This window comes from Schistocerca americana, chromosome 5 (assembly GCF_021461395.2).
Source record: "Schistocerca americana isolate TAMUIC-IGC-003095 chromosome 5, iqSchAmer2.1, whole genome shotgun sequence".
Lineage (NCBI taxonomy): Eukaryota > Metazoa > Arthropoda > Insecta > Orthoptera > Acrididae > Schistocerca > Schistocerca americana.
Window position 1 is genome coordinate 613,861,636 of NC_060123.1, and position 22,856 is coordinate 613,884,491.

Genomic DNA, 22,856 nt, shown 5'->3' on the forward strand with positions numbered 1-22,856 from the left:
TCTAAATCTACAAATGCTAGAAACGTAGGTTTGCCTTTCCTTAATCTTTCTTCTAAGTCGTATGGTCAGTATCGCCTGACGTGTTCCAACATTTCTATGGAATCCAAACTGATCTTCCACGAGGTCGTTTTCTACCAGTTTTTACATTCGTCTGTAAATAATTTGCGTTAGTATTTTGCAGCTGTGGCTTATTAAACTGATAGTTCGGTAATTTTCACATCTGTCAACTCCTGCTTTCTTTGGGATTGGGATTATTATATTCTTCTTGAAGTCTGAGGGTATTTCGCCTGTCTCATACATCTTGCTCACCAGATGGTAGAGTTTTGTCAGGACTGGCTCTCCCAAGGCCGTCAGTAGTTCTAATGGAATGTTGTCTACTCCCGGGGCCTTGTTTCGACTCAGGTCTTTCAGTGCTCTGTCAAACTCTTCACGCAGTATCATATCTCCCATTTCATCTTCATCTACATCCTCTTCCATTTCCATAATATTGTCCTCAAGTACATCGCCCTTGTAAAGACCCTCTATATACTCTTTCCACCTTTCTGCTTTCCCCTCTTTGCTTAGAACTGGGTTTCCATCTGAGCTCTTGATATTCATACAAGTGGCTCTCTTTTCTCCAAAGGTCTCTTTAATTTTCCTGCAGGCTGTATCTATCTTACCCCTAGTGAGATAAGCCTTACAACCTTGCATTTGTCCTCTAGCCATGCCTGCTTAGTCATTTTGCACTTCCTGTCGATCTCATTTTTGAGATGTTTGTATTCCTTTTTGCCTGCTTCATTTACTGCATTTTTATATTTTCTCCTTTCATCAATTAAATTCAATATTTCTTCTGTTACTCAAGGATTTCTACTAGCCCTCGTCTTTTTACCTACTTGATCGTCTGCTGCCTTCATTACTTCATCCCTCAGAGCTACCCATTCGTCTTCTACTGTATTTCTTTCCCCCATTCCTGACAATTGTTCCCTTATGCTGTCCCTGAATCTCTGCACGACCTCTGGTTTAGTCAGTTTATTCAGGTCCCATCTCCTTAAATTTCCACCTTTTCACAATTTTTTCAGTTTTAATCTACAGTTCATAACCAATAGATTGTGGTCAGAGTCCTACAATTTAAAACCTGGTTCCTAAATCTCTGTCTTACCATTATATAATCTATCTGATACCTTTTAGTATCTCCAGGATTCTTCCATGTATACAACCTTCTTTTATGATTCTTGAACCAAGTGTTAGCTATGATTAAATTATGCTCTGTGCAAAGTTCTACCAGACGGCTTCCTCTTTCATTTCTTAGCCCCAATCCATATTCACCTACTATGTTTCCTTTTCTCCCTTTTCCTACTGTCGAATTCCAGTCACCCATGACTATTAAATTTTCGTCTCCCTTCACCACCTGAATAATTTCTTTTATCTCATCATACATTTCGTCAATTTCTTCGTCATCTGCAGAGCTAGTTGACATATAAACTTGTACTACTGTAGTAGGTGTGGGCTTCGTGTCTATCTTGGCCACTACAATACGTTCAATATGCTGTTTGTAGTAGCTTACCCGCGCTCCTATTTTTTTATTCATTATTAAACCTACTCCTGCATTATCCCTATTTGATTTTGTATTTATAACACTGTATTCACCTGACCAGAAGTCTTGTTCCTCCTGCCACCGAACTTCACTAATTCGCACTATATCTAATTGTAACCTATCCATTCCCCGTTTTAAATTTTCTAATCTACCTGCCCGATTAAGGGATCTGACATTCCACGCTCCGATCCGTAGAATGCCAGTTTTCTTTCTCCTGATAACGACGTCCTCTTGAGTAGCCCCCGCCCGGAGATTCGAATGGGGGACTATTTCACCTCTGGCATATTGTACCCAAGAGGACGCCATAATCATTTAACCATACAGTAAAGCAGCATGCCCTCGGGTAAAATTACGGCTGTTGTTTCCCCTTGTTTTCAGCCGTTCGCAGTACCACAACAGCAAGGCCGTTTTGGTTAGTGTTACAAGTGAAACGTCCCCTTTGAAGAATTATACACGACTGTCCTTAACCTGACACACAATATTTTTAGTGCAACGCAATCTGACTTTCAAAATCCCTACAAAAGAATGGCCCTGACTAACATTAAACTATACCTTTCAGAAATCATTTACCTCACAAAAATCTTCATTACTCGAACTACTGCAATACAGCGAGCGCCACTACTGCCAGCTAAATAAAAGATTCAAACTACGGAAGGCACTAACTACTGATAGGGATAGTTAGCAAATGAAAGATATTAATAGAGAACAAACAATGTATTTACCTTGATAGTCATAATATATATAGCAGTTCATGACAAATTACAAAACTCCGCCATCTCTCTCCCCACGTCCACCACTCCTGGCGGCTCACCTCCAACTACGCAACGCTACGCGCTGTTCACATCCATCTGCCGCTGCCCAACACTACAATGGCAGACAACAATGGAAACTAGCCACAGACTGCACACAGGTGGCGTTACCAATAAAAAAACCTAAACAGCCTACTTACATAGCCCCCATGCTCCCCACAAAAAAGTTTACAAATTGTTTTGGGCAGTGCCCAATAATGATTTGATAAAATTTTTCATAATTACAATAACAAAGATATCAAATGCACACACTTATTGATACAATGTTGGTCAAAAGCTAAAATTTTCTCACAGTCTATAAAGACAGTCCTGATCATTCATCACAGTAAAATTGCAGTGTTTTTCTCAAAGGCTGAGCAGTAAAAGAAAATGCACATGGTAGTAGTGGACTTCCATGCAGTCTTGAAGAAGTAGTGTTGTCCTTCCAACGGAAAGACAGTGCTGACTCTCGACATGCAGACAGGTAATGGGCCACAACAGAGCAAACCCACAGCAAAGTCTGTCGAAGTTTTGAAGAGTATTGGTAGGTAGGTCACCACAGAGCAGACCCACTGTAGTCCTGGTAGAGGTTACGGTATTGGTGGGCCACCAGAGGTGCAGACCCACTGCAGTCCTTGTAGAAATAATGGTATTGGTGAGTCATCAAAGATGCAGACGCACTGTAGTCTTTGTAGAGACGGCCAGCAAATATCTGTTGTGACTGTGCAGGTGCACAATCACCATCGAAGAGTCTTGCGGAGAATATAGCAAGTCCATGGACCACCACTTGTGCACTCACAAATTTTTTTTTGAAATGTCCTTCGAACCAGCAATGCTGTTATCCAGTCCCTTGCTGAATTATTAACACACGTGCAAACACTATCAGTCCCTACTTCTCACATATTGTCCATATACTATGACCAACAGAAATGTGTGCAGTGAAATGGAACTTACAAGTTAATAATATGATGAACTGGCGTCAATTACAATTTTATAACATGAGAATACAATTACAAAGGTACAAAATACATCATTAAAAACATAATAATACAGATAACATTTGTAGTAATAGGGGCTTTACAAAAGAATAGAAATAGACATATACGTCAGTGTTACAGGAATTATGACATGAGTACATACATAAAAGATCAAAATAACTTTCGAAACATCAACTTCACACATGAGCATTAAAACAAAACAGAATAAATAATGTCTAAACATCTTTACAAAGAAAATAACATAGTATTTGAAAAATTCTACAACATAGGTCTCATCAGCTAAACACATAAAGACAGGATGAACACAAATACACAAGGGTACTCAAACACATAGAGGGATGACACAAGAGGAAAGGGCAGGGTTTGTTTTACTGCAGTATTTTGCAAATAAAACTTTCTTTACTTCTCGGAGATCTCCCTTCATTCGTCATTATTCCCAAAAAGTCCTATCTATACCTGCTTTCTGTATTCTATTCATATTTCTTTCAAAATAATTATTTCTCAGTGTACAATACTCATTTTGGCCCAAATCCTTTTCATATAACTTCTCAATGCATTTTTTCCCTATTGTCCATAGTCAGTTTCTTATATAGTCTACCTCCTCTTAAGCTAACTTAAATCTACTGAGCTCAGATGCTAAACTAAGGGACGAAGCAATGCACCAGCACAAAACAATTAATACAAACAGCAATGATAAAAAATACAACTGCCAAAGCAAGCAGCATAAATTATCAGATCAATTGCAATATTACAACTAATATAAGGCAATGTGCAGCAAACAATAAAAATAAATCAGTAGTAAAACTGGCTTAACCCAGTAATACAAAGTCAAAATCATTAACACTATGCCTGGCAAGCAGCAGCAGCAAATGCTATAAACCTAAACATGACAAAGCTCAAGCAGAAAAAATAGTACACTAAAGACAACAACACAGATAAGGGAAATGTCTGTTCACATCTTAATATCTATGTCATTAAAGTGGTGCACCACAAGAAGTTATTCTACCAAAAAGTTACCAAGTACTTGAAAAGAAAATTATGAATGCAGTTCCTGTGAAGGTAAATGTCATTTTGTGCTCCCTCATTTTTTTGAAAAATATTATTATTTACTCGATCTGTAGACAGAAAATATTTATATTAGTACATCTAAAAAATTTTATTTTAACCAATGCTGCAGTGCAGCTAGAAACTAGATATTAAACACAATGAGCAATTATGTACAAAGTAAAGCATAAGAACATCATTCAGTAGTCATGAGGCATTTCATAAGTTAGTAGAAAAATCTCTCAACTAGAGAGACAGTAGTCATAATCAGGTGTATAGACGTAAAAATATTTCTCGTCACTTCATTAGGCATTTCAGTAAATATCATAAATTAAGAGTTCCACAGTGTAATCATATGTTATCAAGTTCGACCGTGTCGTTTTTGCGATGCTTTCTACAAAGGAATGTCGATAGCGAGGATAATGGTCTCCCCTTTTTTTTTTTCTACCACCTAATGGCTTTTTCTCAAGGTGGCTGGCACACCTGGCCGCTCACGACGCATTACGTGCAGGTGGTCACTTAACTTTCTTACTGAAATATTTACAACACCAGTTTCCGCTACAGTGACAGTCTCATATAAAAAAATTCACAGGTTAAGAATTTGCATTACAAATCTGTAGAAACAAAATCCTGTAAATATAACAGAGTCCAAAAAATTTTCGCCAGCATTGTGATACATTCACGCATTTACACACATTTCATAACTCTTAAAGTACGGTTCTTGGTTTCCAACAACCTTTTCCACAAATCAGAGTCCCTAAACACTACTCATTATTCCTTACCTCATTATACATATACATATCCATCGACACTTCTTCAATATTTCATCATGAGAAATACGTAGCATAATAAACATTCCTCAACAACATAATACACATCGTCGTCGTAATAATAACATCATAACACCTCAGTTAAATCTCAAAAACGTCATACCTTTCTGCAATAATTTCAAACCCTAAAGAGTATTCTCTGCTCATTTCAATAATGTCATCTACCTCAAACGTACTTTAAAAAACATGATCTCATACCAAATACATCATTCAAAGCTCTTGTAGCATCACAATGGTTCCGAAAAAATATGAACAGTTCAAAAAGTACAGACAAAATACAATTTCATAAGTGTGAGGTTATCCAACTGTGTAATTACATAAACATCTGTCACTGATGTAGTAAAAAAAAGTTTCTTTCTCTGTTAAATGATCAGATAGCTGTGTAATTCTGTGTTAGAGAAATATGGTACCGATGTGTAAAGTTGTATAAGCAAATACCATATTAGCTAGGGCTCCTTGTGCTTGCCAAACACATGGTACACAAAGTAGGCGTGTACCCCCCTGAGGATCAATGTAATTATACCCTCAGGTGTTACAGATTACAGCAATGGAATGAAATGTATCACGGAAAAACTTCATATCATTGTACTTCAAATATCTTTAAAAATAAATGTTTTAAGTACAAAATTAATCACTCAAATGCGTGTCCTGTAGCGCTAAATGTGCGTCTTGCTGTAAGATAATTCTGTGGAAGTGTCGTAATTATCGTCCTCCGAAAGCTAAGTTCTGCAGAAGTCAATGTACCTACCCCATCATAAACGAAAGTGAAATGGTTTGCGTATAGATATCGTAGTTATTACATACATTACTGTGATCAAGAAAGTACTATACTGTAAAGTATTGTTGTGCTACGAAAAAGCCCCTCACATTGTAGCTTACTACTAAAACATGTTTTGGTTTCCAGAAGAATTCAGAAAAACTGTGCGGATATAAAACAGATACACCGCAAAAACAACATTGTAAATTGTCACTCATTAGTAGCGTCGTGATATAATCGTGTAGCTGTCAAAGAAACCAAATGCTAAGTCATCATTAATTCCACAGAAAGTACTTTAAATCCAGAATGTATTTTCAAGTAAACCAAAATGTTGCATTAAAATCTCATTAGCAGTACTGGTAAATGTTCTAAGTATGTGAGCCTTATAGTCATTACGTAAACGTGCAACTAACAAGCAAGAATGAACACACACAATAACACTGTGTCGTCTGTTCACAATAACAATGCATTCGTAATTTCTGTTTAAATAAGTTCTCTTGGTTCTTGACTGGATATTTAACTTCAAACATTGTTGCATATTAACAGATTCTAAGTCTGACAAAGCATACTAGTAATGTAAAGTGAAAAGTTATATGACAAAGACAAAGTTAAAAAGCAGATTATCTTTCAATAAACGGTTTTACATGTGAAATGTGGTGTAAACCTTTACTCTTCCTAGTGCGCAGAGTTTCAACTTCAACGCAATTATCATGTTGTATACATCGGTAAAGAATGCTAAAATTTTTCTCAAGGCTAGCGTCTTATGTTATTTTTCTCGGAGCCAGCGGGCACACGCGGCTGCCTGCTGTGCGAGTCATTGTCTGTCTCTTTGTTGGCGCACGTCGTTATTGGGATTTGGAGACCTAACTTCTACAAATTCACCGTGACGAGAGGGCCCTGCCCTGTTTAAATCCCGCCAGTTCTGATGCAATTCAGGTCTGTCGTTACGATCATATCGTCTGTCGTCATGTCGGTAGATTCCATAGTTTCTTTCTTGTCGGTCACGTGGTGGAGAATTTCCCCCTGAGTCGTAACTGCGCGCTGGACTGTTGCGTCTAAAGTTATTCTGTCTCCCTTGATAATAATTATTTTGGTTCCCAAATTGTCTGTTTCTCTGATTGTCTCTGTGATAGTCACTACTGCGGAGAGGTGATCTTTCCCTGTAATTATTACTACTCTGCCAGTGGTTGTCATATGGGTGGTGTCTGTTTTGGTCACGATATGTGTTGTGAGAATAGCCTTGTCGTGTCCATTTATTGTTTCTGTCGTCACAGAATTGTGACGTATGTGACCTGTAGTGATTGTTTTCCTGTTTTCGCATCCGGCGAGTGTCTGTGTCAATTTCTAATTCTTGTAGGAGTCCCTGAAAAGCTTCAATGTCGTCTTTGCAACGTCCTGCCAAAATAATATTTCTTAAATGTTCAGGCAATTTCATTAAGCAAATGCGGATGAGTTCTGAGGGGCTGTATGGGTTTGACAGGTACTGATTCTTGTGCAACATGTCTTCAAAATATTTCACAAGACTGGAGAATTCTGATTGTTCGAAATGTTTCATCATTATGATGCCATGTTTTACTCGGTCTTGTGTGGCTTGAGACCAATATGCTGAGAGGAAGGCATGGTAAAATTCTCCTTCACAGTGGCAATCGTGAATGACCGATCGCATTCTTACAGCTGGTTCATTCTCTAAGTAGCCACACATAAATTCTAATCTGTGTTCTAACGACCAGTTGGGAGGACAACAATGAGAGAATTGATGGAGCCATGCTTGTGGATGAATGTCGTTGCCAGAACTTTTAAATGTTTTGAATTTACGTGTAGTAATGAACAGCTTATAGTCAAAATCATCGTGTCGGCGAGTAGCATATCGGTCATTGTTACGTCGTGTCGGCGGTTCCATCTCAAAATTCGGTGCACCCTGCCAATTTCTTTCATAACTTCCGAAATGCGCTGTGTTATTATTTTGTGGCTGTTCCGTATTTCTATGTCCCTCTTCCTGTACTGGAGCGCGAGTGTCCTCTGAAATATGTAGTTCTTGTATTACCTGTGTCAGCTGATCTTGTACTTCCCGGATTTCTCTTTGGTGTTGCGTATTAATTTGATTCAGATTTTGTTTCAGTTTCCTAATTTGTTCGCACTCTTCTGTGTCATTAAAGACTACCGGTTTTGTGTCATTCAGATTATCATCTACCTTCGTAGATAAATTAGTGAACTGATCTGAAAGTTCGGCTACCTTCTCCGATAGTGTGCTTATTTCCTCAGTGTGTTTTTCTGAACCAAGTTTCAGAGTGTCCATTTGTGTTGAAATCGAATCTACTGTGTCCTTCAAGTTTTCCTGAGTTTTTGCAAGTTGCGTAACCGAATCAGTAGATGCAACAGAGTCAAATTTAGCTTGCAAGGTCTCATGATTTTCATGAACAATAGTTTGCAGTTCTTTTATGGCTGCTTCGCGATTCTGTAATGCATTTTCATGCCGCGAAAAAATAGGTTGAAAATGCTCACAAATTTGTGTTTTTACGTCATTACAGACTTTTTGACATTTCGATTCGATTTTATGTAACTCAGTAGTTAAATCTTCACGTGTTTGTTCAAGTGTGGTGTCTAACTTTTGAAGATTTTGTTCCATTGTGTCTAACTTTTGAAGCTTTTGCTGTGTTTGTCTCTGATTTTGTTCCATTGTGTCTAACTTTTGAAGCTTTTGCTGTGTTTATCTCTGATTTTGTTCCATTGTGTCTAACTTTTGAAGCTTTTGCTGTGTTTGTCTCTGATTTTGTTCCATTGTGTCTAACTGTTGCTGTGTTTGTCTCTGGTGTTGTTCCATTGTGTCTAACTTTTCAAGCTTTTGGCCCATTTGTTGCATTAATTGTAATAACAATGCACTGGTGTCTGAAACATGTTCCTCAGTGCTTTTCGGCAGTGAATTTGCACCGGCAACATTCACATTTTGACAAGCGGAAAATGTGTCCTGACTCATTTGAGAAAACGGTGAGAACGCAAAACCTGAATCTACAGTATTTGCAAAATTGTGTCCTGTCATTTCGGATTCCTGAGGCGAGCTGTTGCCGAGCGATCGATCGATAATGCTTCCCTGTTCACTACCTGTTTCACTGTCTACGCCATTGTTTGCAGCCCGCTCCATTTCCCTATGCACAGTTACCAAATTACTACTTTGAACATTAGTTAATTCATTACTCGGTGGCGCTAACACACTGCTTTCGTCTTCACTGTCATTTCTCAGTTTACTTTGGAGCCTAGTATTACGTTTTTCACACGCCATTATTGTCACAATATTTCACACGATAACACAGAAAAACACAATTTGAAGAGCAACAATAAGAGAACACATTAACATAGCACTGAAAATAATATCTCGTTAATTGCAAGCGCAGCAGCGAAATACTTGGTGCACATTAACATGCATGCCACAACAACAATGAAAGACTGCAACTACAAAGGAGATCCTCTCTACAATTACGCACTAGCAATAAACAAAAGCTACACTAATTACACAAACTACAAGAAAAAAATGAGAAGATTCCAGTGAGGTATCCTCGGCTAAGGGTCGACATATGCAACGTCCCCTTTGAAGAATTATACACGACTGTCCTTAACCTGACACACAATATTTTTAGCGCAACGCAATCTGACTTTCAAAATCCCTACAAAAGAATATCCCTGACTAACATTAAACTATACCTTTCAGAAATCACTTACCTCACAAAAATCTTCATTACTCGAACTACTGCAATACAGCGAGCGCCACTACTGCCAGCTAAATAAAAGATTCAAACTACGGAAGGCACTAACTACTGATAGGGATAGTTAGCAAATGAAAGATATTAATAGAGAACAAACAATGTATTTACCTTGATAGTCATAATATATATAGCAGTTCATGACAAATTACAAAACTCCGCCATCTCTCTCCCCACATCCACCACTGCTGGCGGCTCACCTCCAACTACGCAACGCTACGCGCTGTTCACATCCATCTGCCGCTGCCCAACACTACAATGGCAGACAACAATGCAAACTAGCCACAGACTGCACACAGGTGGCGTTACCAATAAAAAAACCTAAACAGCCTACTTACACAAGGCCTGATCAGTCAATCATCCAGACTGTTGCCCCTGCAACTACTGAAAAGGCTGCTGCCCCTCTTCAGGAACCACACGGTTATCTGGCCTCTGAACAGATACCCCTCCGTTGTGGTTGCACCTACGATACGGCTATCTGTATTGTTGAGGCACGCAAGCCTCCCCACCAACGGCAAGGTCCATGGTTCATAGGGGTTAAATGACATAACATCATTGGTAAATGTAGACCATGAACAGAAGTCTGTTGCTAAGGCAGAATATCAAAATTTCTGGGTGTGTGCATTGATGAGAAATTTAATTAGAAGAAACACATCGATGATCTTCTGAAATGGTTAGGTTCAGCCACTTACGCTATCAAGATTATTGCAAATTTGGGTGATAAACATACCAGTAAATTAGCCTATTATGCCTATTTTCATTCACTACTTTCACGTGGCATCATATTTTGGGGTAATTCATCATTAAGGGAAAAGGTATTCACTCCACAAAAGCGTGAAATCAAAATAATAGCTGGAGGCCACCCAAGAGTTATCCGGGAAGAACCGTATGGTTCGCAGTACATAAACAACGAGTTGTGCGATTAGCTCCCGCGATAACGTGCAGAGAAATCGCGTGTCACGCTGACTAGGAGGCTGCCGTATCGCTGACGAAATTCATCTGACACGCAGATGCGAGCCCGCCGGCTCTTAACTGCTACTTTATTTCAGGGGACTTCCTGTCGCGCGGGTGCTGAGTCACCTTTGCCCAATGACGGCTTTTGTTTTACCTCTTAACAGTAGAAAGTACTACGAGTTTCCGACTTTGATTGGTTTTCTACGCCCACGCTCTTGACATGGAGTACACAAAATAGTGCGTTCAGTAGTAAACCAAGTTCGTTTCGAATTATTATTATTTTGCTTAGTTCTTAGACACGTTTAAAGAGTCAGGAAAATCTCTTTTAAATAAAGGCAAATTTTGTTGCCATTAATGACTTTTGATAAGCTTAATACTTGTAATAGTTACTTTTCCAGTTCTAGACATACGAAAGACAATGCTGCTTTTGGCCAGCAAGCTAATGTGATCGATATCGCAGTTTCATAGAAGTGGGAACAGAAGAAACTCGTGTACAGGTAAGGTATTTTATATCCAAAGCAGTGGACTGATACATTTGGCATCTGATAAAGTGTGTCACTTCATAATAATAACAATAACTAATAACACAATTAAGTCAAATGAACAATCTGCAAATTGTTATTAAAATCTTACCACAATGTATGTGATTCACAATTAAAGGCAGATTTCCCATTTACTCAAGACGTATATACAGTTCTAGGGTCAACTGAACGTACTGACACCGTGACGTAATGATATTGAGATATCATACATACACACAGGGTTAGTCAACAAATAACTGACAATATTTTTTGTGCCTACATTATTTTTTGGAATGAAAGATGTAGTGACAAACTGATCTATATCTTTGTTTAGATAGAAAGGTGACACTTTGTTTATCGAAAGGTTAAGCTAATACCAGTTATGAGAACTTCGTAATTATTCTCCGATAAGAACGGCATAAATAACTGGAGTGGGGCGCTTTTGCAAGACTCAGAATAGCGTATGTATCGAATCACTTGGATATACGTACGTAACCGATCGCAATATGGGCACGAAGTCAGCAGGGATGTTATGTGGCGAATGCGACGCAGATTTTCTTTGAAGCAGCAGTGCCTTAGGCCCATGTGTGATGGTGGTTCCAAGGCTGCGCAAACATGGACAGTTGTCATTCTCTTCACGCAACTGCAGCGAATGGTATATTTCCACATAATCCCTTTCCCTATACCTGGGGAAGTCCCAAAATTCTTTATGTCGCACTTCCCTGGCTTTAGCTCTTGGCTCTTTATATGCAATCCGTAGCTCAGATGAAGTTTTTCGCTAGAGGCCTCTCTGGCCAAAACAAATTCCGTTTCGTTTCTCTTATTGTTGCAATTTGCCCTACCCCTGCAACAATGTTAGGCCACGTGCAGAAGAATTTCATTTCTTACGCAGTGCGAATGCTTCAGGGTAGAATGAACTGTTTATCTAGCGATAAAATAATTTATAATTGGACCAACGAACTGTGCAGTTTCGTAAAGTTCTAAGGAAATTGCCAATAAAATTCATATTACTATTTTGGAAACAAGGCAGGATGTTTAAAGTATGACGTTTTGTCGACTATAAGGTCATTAGAAGCAGAGCACAAGTACGGACTGGAGAAGGATGGGAAGGAAACTGTACGCACATTTTAAAAGGAACCATCCCAGCAATCGCCTTAACAGACTAAGAGAAATTCAGGGGAACTGACACATGGAGGGATATGAACCGTTGCGCTCCAGAAAGCGAGTTCACTGTCAGAACTCAGCACCGTTTCGCAGGATACTGAGATTGAGAATAGCAACACAGAAAGTTTTGTACGATTTATGAGCTGTTAGCCGGCTGGAGTGGCCGAGTGGTTCTACGTGCTTCAGCCTGGAACCGCGCGACCGCTACGTCGCAGGTTCGAATCCTGCCTCAGGTAGGGATGTGTGTGATGTCCTTAGGTTAGTTAGGTTTAAGTAGTTCTACGTTCTAGGGGACTGATGACCACAGCAGTTAAGTCCCATAGTGCTCAGAGCCATTTGAACCATTTGATTACAGTAGATACAGAACACTGAAAGAAGGGCATCTAACTACTGAATCTGAAGAATCTGAGTGAAGGTCTTTTGACGTAGTCGTGGGACTATAGATGAAAAGTGGATTCATCATTGTGTGCCGGAGACCAATTTACAGTCGAAAAAATGGGCTAGAGATGTAGGAACGTACTGAAATAGACTGTATAGCGTTTAGTTGTAGGGGAAGAGCGATGACGGCTCTTTCCGCTGTTAAGGAGTTACATCGTCACGGACAATAAGGGTACACCTGCAGCGCAGCAAAATCGAGAGAGTTAAAAAAAATAGTAATTCACAGATAATTAGATCCCAGTCAGGCAAAGAACATTAATCCCCCAATTCAATGATGTTCTTGGATAGTTGTCCGCCCCCCCCCCCCCCCCCATTCCCCGAATCGTCGTAACTCCTAGGAGGAATGGATGAATAGGTGAGTAACAGCACCACATAGCGTGCACTCACCTGAAGAAACGTCGCGGATCTTTCTGTTGTTGCGCTATTCATCAAAAACGAACAGCTCATTGCATGGATGGACGTTGTAAGACATACAGTAACGCAAAACTAAAACGAACATAATTACAATGTCTTCGTTTCGAATTCAAAATAGAAAAATCTTAGTGAGACTTCGTAAAAAATTTTTCGTATCTATTGACTATTTTGACGAGCGGGACATTAAGCAGTATTCTTTGCGTTTCATCACTCCAAATGAAATTTTTTGTTTCTTGGTTCTTAGAGAGGGAACTGAAAATCTCTTCCACGACATCTAAACGCTTTGCTTTCATTGTCTCTGACATCCGCGATCTGCGAATATTTCAAAGATTTGTTATGAGCCTTTCCATATCTGTCTTGGAGTACATATTAGCTCCGTACACGCCAACTTTGTTTGTGACACCCGCCATCTTTACCTACATCTACATACATACTCCGCAAGCCACTCCAGACACACTCCGCAAGTGACTGTACGATGCGTGGTGAAGGGTACTCTGTACCACATCTAGTCCTTTACTTTCGTGTTCCATTCACAGATAGAGCGAGGGAAAAACGATTGTCCTTACGTCTTCGTGTGAGCCCTAATTTCTCGTATCTTACCTTCATACTTTACGGCGGTACGTTTGTATGATTGACTGCGTGAACGATTTCTTAAACGTGGAATGTAAAACTTCGACCTTCCTGTTGCTATCTTCTATTGCCAAACCCGACTGGTCAACGAGTAACTGAAGTGGAAGCCAAATCTTTACCCAAGGTATGTCGGTGATAGCTGTTGTATGCTTCACACGTAGACCTTTTCACAGACGCACAAATCTCTACTAATCTTTGCCTCTCGTTATTTGCGCGTTCTCTTTTGATTCGAGAGCGCAACAGCCTTTGCTTCCTCAGCATTTTTCGAATTTCGTTATTAAACGACAGTGGGTCTTTTCCGTCATTCCATTTACTAGGCACATACTTGTCCAGAGTGCGATTTACAGTCTGTTTTTCTTTTCTTTTTTTTCCCTTAATTCCTCTGTGGCCATCATTATGGAACTAAATGTTTACAGTTCATTGTGGAAGTGAGATGCTAAAAACAGCTTCTCTGCTCTTTCTAGCAGAAACACTCTCCTAGTCCTCTTGACTGATTTAATAATATTCGTAACCATAGTCGCTATGTTGACATCATGATTACTAGTCTCCGTCTTTATGCTGACGCCAACGGTAAGATCCGGCCTGTCTGTAGTTACAAGGTCAAGGATACTTCCGTTACAGGTTAGCTGCCGAACTAGCTGCTCAAGATATTTTACAGGTTTACTATCCTCGTACAATGAAACTCGATATCGCAACAACCGTCATAAAATATATATAACGGGAAAAGACGCTTATTTCGTTAAAGACGAAATAAACAGCTAGCATTTCTTTTTACTTACCTTTTAGGCGGAGAATAATTACAAAAGGCAGTATTATACACCGCAGCTGTACGAGGACGCATGACACTCATCACCGTGTGCCACAGAGGCACATAGGCCTAGTCATCAAACATACGTATACCTCGGCGAAACTTTACCGCTGTATCATTATTTGGAAGCTGTCGCACATTTTATTCTCTTCCTTTATGAAGGAAATAATGTCAAATCACGCCATCCCTAAATCTTATTATTTCCTTTTTAAAATAGAGTTATTTCCCTTGCATGAAATCGTCTTCGATATTATGGGATATACGTATTCCGGGCTGGGTGATGTTTATTGTAAGCAGTAGACCGAAACTGCTGGGAAAGTAGCTTCTGACAATGAAGAAATCTCATCTACACTACTGGAAATTAAAACGGAAGCACCACGAAGGCAGCATAAGACAAACCTCTAAGTAACATGCTGAGATATTTTAGTTGTCACCGGAACTTCATTTAGGAGCCGTCCATCTACATCCTCTATAGTAGGAACGTTCTCGAAGCGGGTTTTTCATTCAAAAATGGCACTTGAATCTTAGGTGTTTGAGAGAAATCCGTGTTATGCTTCGGGTAAGAAGCAGAAACTTCTAGCACCCGCTGTCACTTGGACAGCGCCAAGATGGTTTCCTGCAGAATGTAGCCTTTCACCTCTACCGTTCAACCTATGCATCCAAGAAACAAAAACAGAAATGAAAGCAAGGTTGAGCAGTGGGATTAAAATTCAGGGTGAAAGAACATCAACGAGAACATTCGATGATATCATCGCTGTCCTCAGTGAAATTCAGGAAACATTGCGGGACCAGCTGAACGGAATGAGGCTGTAATGACCACATGCAATGAAGTGGGAGCAAACAGAATCAAGACGAAAGTAATTAAGACTAGCAGAAATGAGATTAGCGGCAACATCAAAACTCGGGACTACGAACCAGATGAAGAGAAGAAATTCTTCTAATTTCGAAGTAAGAAAACAAATGATAGGCGAAGCAAGGACATAAAAAGCGGACCAGCACAGGTATGGAGAGCATTAGTCGTCAATTAGGGTCAAATATTGCCTTAGTTCAAGGAAGAATTCCTAAGAATGTACGCTTCGAGCACAGCAGTGCATGGAAACGAATCATGTACCGTGAGAAAAGAGGAAAAGAAGAGAACAGAAGCATTTGAGACGTGGTACTTCACAAAGATGTTGAAAATTAACAAGAGTTGTAGGGTAAGCAATGATGAGGTTCTCATTTTACTAAGATTTGTAGCTCCTCTTGCTGTTCCTCCGTGTTTGCGATTTAAAAATTTGGTTCTTTGAATATCCCCCTCACGCAAACACAATTAGTTTTTTATTTTTTATTTTTTAATATTTACGCAGACATGTTTCGACACTTATGAGTCATCTTCTGTGTGTCAAATTTTTATTTCTGTAAAATACAATAACAATATTATAATAATTTAACTGTTGTAGGCCTAAGAGCTACAATATATGCAATTTGCTTTGTTTTGTTTAGACGCCCACCTTAAAATTACATCGCTAAATGAACTGCATTATTATACACCGTTCTTTGTGTTCTTTTTCGTCGTGTTTTGACAGCATGTCATCTGCAAGCTAGCCATGAAGAAAATTATTGCGTATTTGTGAAGAACCGTTCGTGGGGAGACGTTATGTGCATTTCTGTACTTACATGTTCCGTCACGTTTCGTGTCTCTGGTTGGTGTCTCTGTCAGCTGCTGTTCAGTGCACTGTTTTCACCCAGTTTTTCACAAAATTTTCGCTCACTAGTTCACCTCCCATGCACTTTCACAAAATGTGACGAAACGTGATCTGAGCAGCCACTTCTGACCCCATACTCAGTGAGAAGTATTATGTTATTGTCGCTGTTCACTTGTTCATCATTGGACTTGCGTTTGTTGTGACGCTAATTTTGAATGTTTCGTCAGAACTGGTGTGGTATGGCTGCTGGGAGAGGGCAGAGTGTATACACAGAATATATAGACACTACATACATAGATTTGCTGCAAAATTCTAGAGCATATTCTGACTTCGAATAGAATACATTTCCTGGAGATCGAAAAGCTTGTGTCCCGTCTCTCTCGATACTAGGATAGAGAAGAGGAACACATAAAGTTCTGTAAGATTTATGGGCTGTTGCGCGTCTCGTTTCAACGAGTACGAGATACAAAGGAGCCTTTCAAACTTTTTACACTTTTTCTTGTATTTTATCCAGTTCAGGAACCATGCTGTCTGCTTTAATGTTGGCGCTACAGGAACATGGGTTTGAAAGGATCAAGAACTCTTTAAGGGGATGAAAGTCACACACATTTCAGTCTAACATAGGGGAAAAATAATAAGTCATTAGTCAGGTGAATACTGACAACGAGTCAGAACTTTAATAGCTTTATCCGTCAAATTATTATCGAATTCTTGAATTGCCACGTGACAGGCTGCCAATGTGATCAAGAAGAACGATGTGACGTTTTCGGTTGTTTTCCCAAGTTTCATTCATGGAAAAAAGAAGTGGCATACCATTCACCATGTTCAGTTCTTCAATTCTCCAAGGCAATGGTCGTGACACGTCCCGTGTAAGCGTAGAAACAAGTGACCTTGAGAATGCTTCACAATCGAAACACATTTCCCGTCATACACCTCATCGAGACGAAGGAGGTGTGAAGGTTATGAAGCCACAAGTGAAGTGCACGGCTTGCAATGCATCTGATGTACCATTAGTGTATGTCATGAAATGAATAGTGATTGTGAAAAATCTGAGTGTAATAGCGACAACAACGATCGTTTGCATACAGTAGATGAAGAACACGGAAAGACGAGGATTTAACAAGTGAATCTTAAGAGTTTAGGGAAAGGACTTTTGACGTCGTCGTGAGACTGTAGATGAAATGAGGATTCATCATTGTATGCCGGACGCCAATATACAGTCGAAAAAATGGACTAGAGATGCAGGAAAGTCCTGAAATAGACTGTATAGCGTTTGGTTGTAAGGGAAGAGCGACGAAGGCTCTTTTCGGTATCAAGGAGTTACATCATCAAGGACAATAAGGGTTCACCTACAGCTCAGCTGAATCGAGAGGGTTAAGAAAAAATACTAATTCACACATAATAAGATCCCAGTAAGTTAAACGACATTAATCAGTGAATACAATGATGTTGTTGGATGATTCAGTAGCCCTCCCCCCCCCCTTTCCGTCCACCACCAGGAGGAGATAACAGGACCACATAGTATGCATCCACCTGAAGAAACTTCAAAAATGGCTCTGAGCCCTATGGGACTTAACATCTGAGGTCATCAGACCTCTAGAACTTAGAACTACTTAAACCTAACTAACTTAAGGACATCACACACATCCATGCCCGAGGCAGGATTCGAGCCTGCGACCGTAGCGGTCGCGCGGTTCCAGACTGAGGCGCCTAGAACCGCTCGGCCAATCCGGCAGGCAAGAAACATCGTGGATCACCTTGTTATTACGCTATTCATCAAGAACGAACGGCTCATTATATGGAAGAAAGTTATAAGACATACAGTACCACTAAACAAACATAAACATAATTACTATGTCTTCGTTTCGCATTCAAAATAGATCAACTTCAGTGAGGTTCGTATTAAATTTTTCGTTTCTGTTGACTTTGTCGACGACGGGACATTAAACGGTATTATTTGCGCTCCAAGTGAAATTTTACGCTTCTTGGGTCTTATGAAGGGAACTGAAATTCCATTCCACCACACCTACGTGCTTTGCGTTCATTGTCTGTGACATCTGCGATCTGTGAATTTTAAGCATTTGTTTCCATGTCTGTGTTATAGTACAGATTGGCTCCGTACACCATAACTTTGCTTTTGACATCTGCCATCTTTATTTGCATCTACATACATATTCCGCGAGCCACCGTACAGTGCGTGGCGGTGGGTACTCTGTACCACTAGGCCTTTGCTTTCGTGTTCCACTCGCAGATACAGCGAGAGAAAAACGAGTATCTATATGTCTCCGTATGAGTCCTAATTTCTTCGTGGTCCCTACGCGAAATGTATGTTGGCGGCAGTAGGATCGTTCTGCAGTCAGCTTCAAACGCCGTTTCTCTAAAGTTTCTCAGTAGTGTTCTTCGATACAAATGTCTTCTTCCCTCCATGGATTTCCACTTGAGCTGCCGAACCATGTCTGTAAAACTAGCACGCTGATCGAACCTAATGGCAATAATTCTAGCAGCTTGCCTCTGAACTGCTTCGATGTCTTCTTTCAGTCCGACTTGCTGCGGATCCCAAACACTCGAGTAGTACTCAAGAATAGGTCGTACTAGCGGTCGCACTAGCGGTCCCCTTTACGGGTGAAGCACACTTTCCTGAAATTTTCCCAATAAACCGAAGTCGACCATTCGCTTCTCTATCACAGTCCTCACATGCTGGTTCCGTTTCATATCGCTTTGCAACGTTAAGCCCAGATATTTAAACGAAGTGACTGTGTCGAGCAGGGCACTACTAATGCTGTATCAGAACATTACCGGTTTGTTTTTCCTATTCATCCGCATTAACTGACGTTTTTCTACGTTAAGAGCCAGCTCCCATTAATCACACTAACCAAACATTTTGACTAGACCGTCTTGGATCACTAAACAGTCGCTTATGCTGTACACCACAGCATCATCATCGAACAACCGCAGTTTGCTGCTCACCCTGTCTGCCAGATCATTAATGTATATAGAGAATAGTAACGATCCTATTACACCACTGACGTTTCCCCTGTCTCAGATGAACACTCGCCGTCGAGAACAACATACTGAGTTCTATTACTCGGAACTAAAGAATCATGTACCGTGGGAAAAGGAGAAAAACAATTTGGAAATTAATAAGAGTGGTAAGTTAAGAAATGATGAGGTTGTCCACAGTATTGGTGAGGAGAAGAACACGTGGAGAACATTGACAAGAAGAAGCGACAGGATGACAGGAAGTGTGTTTAGATACCGGGAAATAGCTTCCATTATACTTGAGGGAGTTGTAGGGGAAGGAAAAATGTAAAAAAAGACAGTGATTCAATAAATCCAGGAAATAATGCAGAACATTGTGTCCAAATGTACTCTGAGATCAAGAGGTTGGTGCAGGAGACGAATTTGTGGCGGGTCGCTTCAACTCAAAAAAGTCAAGAAAACGAGGCATGTTTGTGTGCCTTATATTTCGTCTCGTTATGCTGGAGGCATGATTAGAGACTCCGACAACAGTTTTAAACTTAAAAGAAGCTCAACACGCTGAACTGTTAGTACGTATCAGCACAACCGTGACGTCTCCATAACGCCTGACATCGCATAGTCGCGTGTGCTACTGAGCTTATATTGGGGAAGAGTTGGCGCTGTTCGCTATATTTACTACAAAAGCCAACATATTGTCTTATGTGCAAACAGAATAAAATTAGCCTCATACCGATATTTCAGATACTTGCGGAGTATAGTAAGGCGATGTGTGTCCCGTAGTGAGTTGCTGTGTGGGTGACTGGCCCACGGACTCTGTCTGGCCTTGAAGTGATGCGGCGCTTTTATCGCAGAGAGCGTCTGACACGTCACGACGAACGCCGCGTCCTCGCAGATTTAAATGCGGCTGCCGTGAGAAGGCAACACAGTCCCCTCTCGACAGCTGCGGCGTAGTTCATATCCCGGACCCAGCAGCCGTCATCGCCGGCCCTACAGCTGCCAGGCGCTGCTTGCTCGTTACAGGTCGGTGTGGGTGTGGCTACCAGCACCCTTTGTACGTCAACTGAAGAATGACTTTGACCAATGACGTCATAATTTACTCGTAGATATTATACTCGCAAACTAAACTGACACTCGGCGCGCTGTCTAATGGGAGCAACTGTAAATGGGAACTGCCTTTACGCTCGCACCCACCAGCCATCACACCCACTGTCAACTTAGTTTGCGCGTATAGTATTAATGTCTTTATTTTCGAGCCGTAGGTAATAAATGGATTATCTTCTGCGGCAAGGCGTCATCATTGTAAACTGAGATAAATGAATGTGTTCTTAAAAAACAGGGCTAGACACTGTGTACGATTTTTGTCGCTTGCATTAATTTAAATCATTTGTTCGTTCCAATTTATTCGATACTTATTTTCGTTCTTAGTCAGTTTGAGATATTTTGGAAGAATCTTTTTTCATTCTGAACAATTTTTACTTTTTGATATTCGTTTGTAGGTATGGATTTATCTGTTCCTATGGATATGAAAGACTTGAAGCAAGATCCATCAACTGCAGTACAGAATACAAATTTTACAGTTGTCGCTTTTTTTCGCCTTCGCTAGCACTAATATTACTACGATATTTTGCAATCGATACTAGTAGTACCGAAGGCTAAAAGACCGACGTACGAAAAATTAGTATCCCGTACTTCAGTTGACCTAGCAAAGACGCAAAGCGACGTACGTAACATTGGCACCCTTTACCTCAGCTGAACGATGGAGGTAGTATCCTATATAGGCCAACTGAAGAACCGAATACAAATCTTATTTATGTCGCTTTTTCTCCCCTGCGCTAGCGCTAGTACTAGTTGGTTCAAATGGCTCTGAGCACTATGGGACTCAACTGCTGAGGTCATTAGTCCCCTAGAACTTAGAACTACTTAAACCTAACTAACCTAAGGACAGCACACAACACCCAGCCATCACGAGGCAGAGAAAATTCCTGACCCCGCCGGGAATCGAACCCGGGAACCCGGGCGTGGGAAGCGAGAACGCTACCGCACGACCACGAGATGCGGGCGCTAGTACTAGTATCCTATTCTTCAGTTGACCTGTATAGTCCAACTGAGATACGAGATACAAATTTTACGTATGTCGAGCTTTTCGCCTTCACGAACACTAGTATCCTATTCTTCAGTTGACCTGCTCAGGTCAACTTAAGTACGGCACCCAGAAGAAGGCCGCTGCAATCGTGGCCGAAACGTTGGTTTTTCTCCAGCAGCAGTAGTTTTTACATTATGACGCGGTACCATACCCAGAAATCTTTTATGTCGACTGACTCTGGTCGCGGAAGCCTATGCAATTATACGGGATATAATTTTACTGTCGTAGGTTTTTTCGCTATCGTTAGTACTACAATGACGATTTTCAGTCGATACTATTAGTACAGAAGACGAAAAGAATTTGTATCCCATATTTCAGTTGGCCTACATTGGTCAACTGCAGACTAGGATACTAGTGCTAGCGAAGGCGAAAATGTCGACCTACGTTTGATTTATATCCCGCCGGCCGCTGGTGGCCGAGCGGTTCTGGCGCTACAGTCTGGAACCGCGCGACCGCTACGGTCGCAGGTTCGAATCCTGCCTCGGGCATGGATGTGTGTGTTGTCCTTAGGTTAGTTAGGTTTAAGTAGTTCTAAGTTCTAGGGGACTTATGACCTCAGCAGTTGAGTCCCATAGTGCTCAGAGCCATTTATATCCCTTGCTGCAGTTAACCTATACAGATTAGGTGACGTTCAGGGTACAACTCAAATATGTCTACTGAGGTATTCCATGCTAACGTTGCTTCTGTCCCTTTTTCCCCTTTCTTTTTTGCACTAGTATCCCATTCTTCAGCTGAGCTAAATAGGATAACTGAAGAAGAGGATTCTAGGACTCAAAGAACCGATGCACTTAATATATGTTCAAAATATGAATGTACATTATATAAGCCCACCATCTGTATCTCTGTCCTGCATTTCTTTGTTTTTCAACATTCATCTGTTAAATCTGTGCAACACATCATCTCTGGTAACTTCTGACAGTTGGTGCCTTGTCTGCAATAGAAAACTTTCTAGTAGTAACAAAATTGCTCTGTCGTGTGAATTAATGTGGGACTGATGCCTCTAGGCACTATGGGACTTAACTTCTGAGGCCATCAGACTCCTAGACTTAGAAGTACTTAAACCTAACTAACCTACGGACATCATCACACACGTCTATGCCCGAGGCAGGATTCGAACCTGCGACCGTAGAAGCAGCGCGGTTCCGGACTTAAGCTCCTAGAACCGCTCGGCCACAGCGGCCGGCTCATGTGGGACTCCCTGGAATAATCGTTATGAAGTAAGGGTCTACAAATATAGCGAACTGGCATCTTAAATGTACGGTGTTATGCTTAGGTGCAGAACCACCTTTTTAGAAAACCTGTGAGGCGAGATTACCGTCATGGTGGTGGCTTTGTACGCCACCATCTCGAAGGTAAAGGTTAATTTTCAAACAGA

The 22,856-nt window shown here is 40.6% G+C and overlaps 1 protein-coding gene across 1 annotated transcript in view; it reads left to right on the top strand.

Annotated features, from left to right (window-relative positions):
* The first annotated feature begins 20,293 nt into the window (after positions 1-20,293).
* Positions 20,294-22,856, top strand: part of LOC124615598 (cytochrome P450 6k1-like) — a 72,810-nt gene continuing 70,247 nt past the window's right edge. Inside the window, exon 1 of the mRNA XM_047143587.1 lies at positions 20,294-20,358. The gene's annotated coding sequence lies outside the window, so the exon portion shown is untranslated. The remainder of the gene's footprint in view (positions 20,359-22,856) is intronic.